The 6781-nt window shown below is 41.1% G+C and overlaps 1 pseudogene; it reads left to right on the top strand.

Moving 5' to 3' along the window:
* Positions 1–6105: 6105 nt before the first annotated feature.
* LOC118584642 lies at positions 6106–6566 on the top strand (annotated as a pseudogene).
* The last annotated feature ends 215 nt before the right edge of the window (positions 6567–6781 follow it).

Raw genomic sequence — 6781 nt, forward strand, 5'->3', positions numbered from 1 at the left:
AGGATAAGACTGGCATTTCTTTTCAAGTCAGAAACATCAAAGTTCAGTTCCTTCAGGGGAATCACCAGCAAGCTTTCTGAGTTGAAAATCAAAGCCTCTTGGGAAAGCTGGGAAGGTTGAAAGATCATCGTTTTAGGGAAGCAAGTGTGAAGGGCTGAGGAGGTGGTTTAGCTGGTGAAGTGCCTACACACAAGCCTGAGAAGCCCAGTGCAGAGCCCCAGCACCCATGACAGGCATGTAGCAGTGTACAGCAGTAATCCCAGAGCTGGGAAGATAGAGAAAGGAAGATCCCTGAGACTTTCTGGCCGGGCAGTCTAGATGAATCAGTGAGTTATGGGTTGAGTGAGATACCTTGACTCAGAAGATAGGGTAGTATGGATTGCAGAAGACACTGGATGTCAGTTTCTGGCTTGCACATGCACACATACACATCTGTATACACACTTGCACATGTATACTATAATATATATGTATTACATATTATACTAATATATTATACAATACACACATATAAATAAAACATTTAAATATATGAACAGCAAGTTCTTGTGTCAAGCCTAGAGTTAGAGCTGGTTACTAGGCTAGATTCTGTAACTGGGGAAGTTATAAAACTATGGTATGTTTAGTGACACTTAAGGACACTTTTCTGTCAGATGAGAACACACCAGCCAGGGGAGAAGAGGCTAAGCAGAGAATGAACAAACCTTCCCAGAGAAGTCAAAGGATAGTCTAATCCATTTGGCTTTAAAGATCAGGACCCAGGTCTAAAGCTATGGTGGGCCTCGGGAGGCTCCAGTCATTAAAAACTTGCATTTTCCTTGAAGTGCCTCATGGGTGCTGTGCAGGCTGCCACTTCAGACTGGACTGATTACCTGCTGGGAGATGTTGCCTGGGAGATTCTTAAGAATGGTAGCAGGCTAGATGAGATGCCTCTGGGTTCATCAAATTGGATTTTACTGCCATTAGTTGGAGGAAATGGGTCAAGTTTATATCTTTCAACATTTGAAGGTTTCTTCAAGCAAAATGCAAGTTTTAATGACTGGAGCCTCCTGAGGCCCACCATAACTTTAGACCCGGGTCCTGATCTTCAAAGCCAAATGGATTAGACTGTCCTTTGACTTCTCTGGGAAGGACAGGACGCAGGGTCATCTCGGAGAGGCTGTCACACTCCTTACATGGTTTCTTCTGGATCAGTACTGCAGTTGTCTCTTTCCTTCGTGTCATAACTACCACACCAAAGCAACACTCAATGCAGAGAAGACTTACAGCTCAAGGGGATCATTCTGTAATGGGAAGATATGGTGGCAGGTGGGGAAGCCATGGTCAGGAGCAGGAGGGCAGCAAGTCCCACTGCATCCTCAGGCAGGAAGCAGAGAGAGAGATGCATGTGGGTGCATAGCACTTATTATGTTTTTAATCTGAGGATTCCAGCCCAGAGAATGGTGCTGCTCATAATTAGGGTGGCTCTTCCCATTTCAATTAGCCCAACTAGAAACTTCCTCATGGACGTGCTCCGAGTTGCCATGGTGATTCTAAATCAGAAAAGTATGACAAGATTGAATTAATCACCACAGGCACTAGCTTCCCCTCCTAGAATCTATAGCTCTGTCATTTAGATGATGCCACTGTATTCAAGATTTCCTTTCTTTAGACACATTTCAGTACACCCATGTCTTTATAAAGTGGCAGCACAGAGAACTGGGTGTGCCATTGTCTAAATAGTAGGCTACTGAGCATCTCAAACTCAGTCATTGCTTTCCTTACTCTGCACTAAAGAATCCATTAAACAAAGGGGACAGAGTGCATTGAATACATTGGGTTGAACTTCAGCTTGCCTAGTGGCTTTTTTTTTTTTTTTTAAGAAAAAAAAAAGTTCATACACTAGCCCATTACTTATCTGTTTTGGAGTTAACCCCCCCCCACCACCACCACACACACATATACATTAAACTCACAGGCATATATTGTGGTTCCAGTCTAACTCCCTTTAAATTTTCAAAATATTTGTTCACCCTTATTCTTTTCAAACTTAATCTTTTGTGCAAGATTCCTAAAAGTTTAGAAGCCACAGATACAAGATTGCATTTGTAATGCCTTTCAGTAGCCAAGGGGGATGTATCATTTTATTTTTTCTGTGTAGAAGACTTATTCTAGAATCTACAAAAAACTTCCGTAGCCTCTCCTCCCTACCTAACGCCTTACCTCTGGATGCCTGAAGTGCAGATCCTAGTGCTGATTGGAGATCTCCACTTGGATGTTTCATATACAATTCAAACTGTCCTTGAACTCTTGATTTCCAACTCCGCCCACTGACAGGGTCCGTTTCGTAGTTTAGTGAAGGGCGCCACCATCTGGTCACTTCTAGAAACTAGAATCCCAGGGAAAAAAAAAGTCACGCCTTCTCCATACCCAGAGTTTCATGGAATGTGCTCTAAAAAGTACTTGCGTATTTTCTCATTATTACTAGGCCACAGTCTCCTATGCCAGCTCAAAGTACAGTGTGTCTCACCTGTTAAATGTATGGCTTCTTAATTGGGTGTTAGAAGTATATTCTTGGTGGACATAGTACTGTTTTTGAAATATAAACAGGACTGTCAAATTCCATCAGTAAATTTCTTTTGTTCCTGGAAAACTCCTTGACCTTGACTATGGCTTAGAATGCCCTGTCTAGAGCAGCCCAGCTCGCCTGTGTGGCTGCAGCTCACTGTGTGCTCACCTCTGTGCTGGGCACACTGGCTTTTCAGTATTTGAGCATGCTGCTCTGCTTCTCTTGAGGCTCCCACATTCATCCATCTATCTGCCTGTCAGGTACACTCCCCACTGCTGCCATGGTATCTGAACTTAATCCCTACCAATATTCATGTTTCTGCATCACCATCTCTCCCTGGGACGGCCTTTCTCAGCCTCTTCCTTTTCATTCCTTTCTCCTCTAAATCAGCGGCCCCTAATTGATGCTGTCCCAGGGCTGCTGTGCCCACAGCACGTCCCAGCGTGTTGGAAATGCCATTTCATGTTTGAGAGACAATGGAGTCAGCGTGTGTTCCACGGTAAGTGAGCTTGATGGTGCTTGGGTTTGCTCACTGTTAACCCTTGCCACACACTGGATCTTCTGTTATGTTTATATCATTTTAATAACCCTTTCACAATATATAACATGTTGGTTGTGTGAGCCTGACAAGCTGTGGATGAAAGAACAAGTGGAGATTGGCCTCTGTTCCCTTGTAGTAAAGCTGTCTACCCTTTGAAGACTAGAAATGCCTTTCTTCATTCAGAAACTTGGAAATGAAGCCCAGGCTGAATTTTCTCCCTCTAGTTCAGTTAGTTTGAAACCCTCACCATTGAAATGAATACAAGTGCAATTTTATGAAATAATATAAAATAATTCCCCTCATTATTGCTTATAATGAAAATTGTTATTGCTAATATATATGCATGTATATATTATTGTTATGATACTGACTGAAGGTACATTATGTATAACAATAATATATAATTGCTTATGTACAGCAATCTATATATTTGCAAACCATAGTTAGCAAAGTGTCATTTTTCTGGAATCAGTGTTCAAGAATACAATTGCTAGGCCATGGAAGCTGCATGTTTAGTTTCTTAAGAACCTGCCAAACTGTACTGTAGGATGGCCAAAACTTTTGTTATTCTCACCAATGATGAATGAACAATGGATTTTTATCAGCATTTAGGTGAACAAAAAGTACTGTCACTACTTTTTACTTTGTCTGTCCTGAGAAGAATGCAGATATAGCTCTTGATGCCCTCAATTTGCATTTCTTTAAAAGTTAGCAAATTGAATATCTTTCTCCTGTGCTCATTTACTATCTGATTAGTCCCATTGATATTTTTGTATTATTCCATTTCTAGTTTTGGATTTTCAGAGTCTTTGGAATTTTCTTTGTGTACTCTCAGAACTAGTCCATGATAAAGTATGTGGCATATAAATGTGCTCTCTATGTTTGTTGATTCTCTCTGGATTTTGATTTTGTTTTTTCTTTTATTTCTATCTTTTTCTCCCCCCTGGCTTCAAATTGGCTGTGCAGCAGAGGTTGGCCTTTACTTGATCCTCCTGCCTCTACCTCCCAGCTGTTGAGGTTGAGGGAATGGGCCACCATATTTAGATTTTTTTTCATTCTTTTAAAAGAATCCTTTATAGAGAAGTTTAGTGAAGTCCGGTTAGTTATTTTTTCCCCTCTATGAACTGTGCACTTAACATTAAGTCTAAGAATTCTTTGTTCAACTACAAGTTATGAAGATTTTCTCATATACATTTTCTCCTTAAAATTTTATGATTTTATGTTTAATGTTCAAATCTGTGACTGATTTTGGGTTAATGGCTTGAGGTTTGGCTTGAGAGTTACTCGATACCCTTAGGCATCAAACTGGACCAACACCATTCATTTTCAAAACTCCCATCGACTTATTCTTGCACTTTGCTCAAGACTTAGCCGAGCATACGTGGTTGTAGATCACATTTATTTCTTTTGAATACATCGCACTCTTAGCTGTGTACTAAGTTTTGACAACAGGATGATATCACTATTATAAGAAATTATAAATAAAAGTACCATACACTGAAATTAAGGCTTTGGATCCAGTTGTTCTTTGGTGCTAATCTTGTGCCCCAATTACCACGTCGGACTCACTTTTCAGCTCCTCAGCTTTTTTGTCTTGCAGATACCCAGCCATGACAGTGTAGTCTTATAATACATGTGCTGTGCTGGTTAGTTTTGTGGATATGATGAAAACCTAGGCATAGGTGAAAGAGGCAAGCTCATTTAGGATGTCCCACTTCTGGCAACTGATTCTATCCCTGTTTGGTTTTCTGTTACTGTGGTAAACACCACAGGCAAAAGCAACTTGGGGAAGAAAGGGTTCATTTCATCTTAGATGTTACAGTCTGTCTTCAAGTGAAGCCAGGGTAGGAGCTCAAGGCAGAAAACTGGAGGCAGGAACTACAGCAGAAGCCATGGAGAAATGCTGCTTACTGGCAAGGATTCCTTTGACTTGCTAAAAGAGCTAAGCCCCTTAAAGAGTCCAGGCCCACCTCATAAAGAATGGAACTACCTACAGCAGGCTGGGTCCTCCTACACCAGCAATTAAGAATACCCACAGACATGGTCACAGGCCAATCTGCTGGAGGTAATCCCTCAAATAAGACTCTTTCTTCCTGGGTAAATCTAGGTTTGTGTCAAGTTTACAAAAACTAGCCAGCTCATACAGCTTTTTTTTTTTTTTTTTTAATCAACTGGGATTCTGAGGTCTCTGAGGTCTTTGGGTATAGTATTGTTTTGTATCATACACATAGTAAGCATTTACTATATTCACACAGACATAATGTACAAATAAGCTTGCTGCAGTTCACAGGGTCACCTACCTGTTTAATAATGCCTTATTTTCGTTTCCCTTTTATTTTTCGTTTTTTTTTTATGGGTTAATTAACAATAAATTTACCTATATCCCCAAATCCTCATTTCCCCTGCTTGGAGTACAGTACACTTAATCCATTTATAACAATTTTCATTTGCTTACAAGTTCAAGAGAATGGTGTCTTAGTACAGACTGAACTGTATTTGACAAATGTCCTTGCATAATGTGAGGACACTAACCCCCTTTGCACTCTGATGAAGGGCTTATTTGTCTGATTTCATTTAGACTCTTAGCAGGTACACAAAGTGCTAAGATTGCTGGGAGCAGGCCTTTGTAGTTTTCCCCTGACACCAGTGACAATTAAAGTTCTGGGAGCCGTACTGCAGTCCTTTCTCACAGTTCCTTGGCCTTGTTTGTCCTTCTGAGCTTAGGCATGCTTGATGAATCTCAATGTCAATTTGGTATGGCTAGGGCAATGTCTTTGCCTGTATACCATATGTCTCAGGACTGGGTCATCCTATGCAAGAAAACATTTTTAAAAAATAATTTTAGAAAAGACAATCAATTCTTGGCAGGATGTACAAATGGAAAGGAGACCAGCTGTGAAAGGATAGACTCTGTGACTTAAAGTTAATGACACTTGCTTCTGAATGCCTAGGACAGCAGCTTGTAAGGATTAACATAACCTAGTCATACTTTACTGGAGCTTAATAGTCTTCAAATATGTGTGATCAAAAGTTAATATCTAATGAATCTCTCAAGGGGGTGGACCCTAAGTTCCTGAGGAACATGCACTTTGCCAAGAAGCACAACAAGAAAGGCCTGAAGAAGATGCAGGCCAACAATGCAAAGTCAGTGAGTGCACATGCAGAGGCCATCAAGGCCCTTGTGAAGCCCGAGGTAGTTAATTAAGCCCAAGATGCCGAAGGGCCCCAGTCGCAAGCTCAGCTACCTTGCTTTCATCGCTCACCCCAAGCTCGGGAAGTGGATTAGAAGCTACATGGCCAAGGGTCGTAGGCTCTGCCAACCAAAGCCCAAGGCTCAAACCAAGGCAGAGGCCTCAGCTCCAGCTCAGGCTCCCAAAGGTGCCCAGGCCCCTGTGAAGGCCCCATAGAAAAGGTTTCTGTCTGTCAGACAGATGGACTGGTGTGACACACCTACACACTATTTGCAGATGATCAGGACCCCATGTTGTTTTTACAAATAAACTTGAGGCAGGATCTGTTAAAAAAAAAAAAAAAGTTAATATCTAGTTGGGTTAAAAGGGAGACTGATGGTATAGCTGATAAAGTCTGAGATGCTCTTCAGGTTTATTAAAATCTTATTAATACAGTAATACCCATGAAGGAATAATAAAGAGTTTGAAATACATAGCCTAGGCATTCTCCTCCAAAGAGAT

This window comes from Onychomys torridus, chromosome 5, assembly GCF_903995425.1.
Source record: "Onychomys torridus chromosome 5, mOncTor1.1, whole genome shotgun sequence".
NCBI lineage: Eukaryota > Metazoa > Chordata > Mammalia > Rodentia > Cricetidae > Onychomys > Onychomys torridus.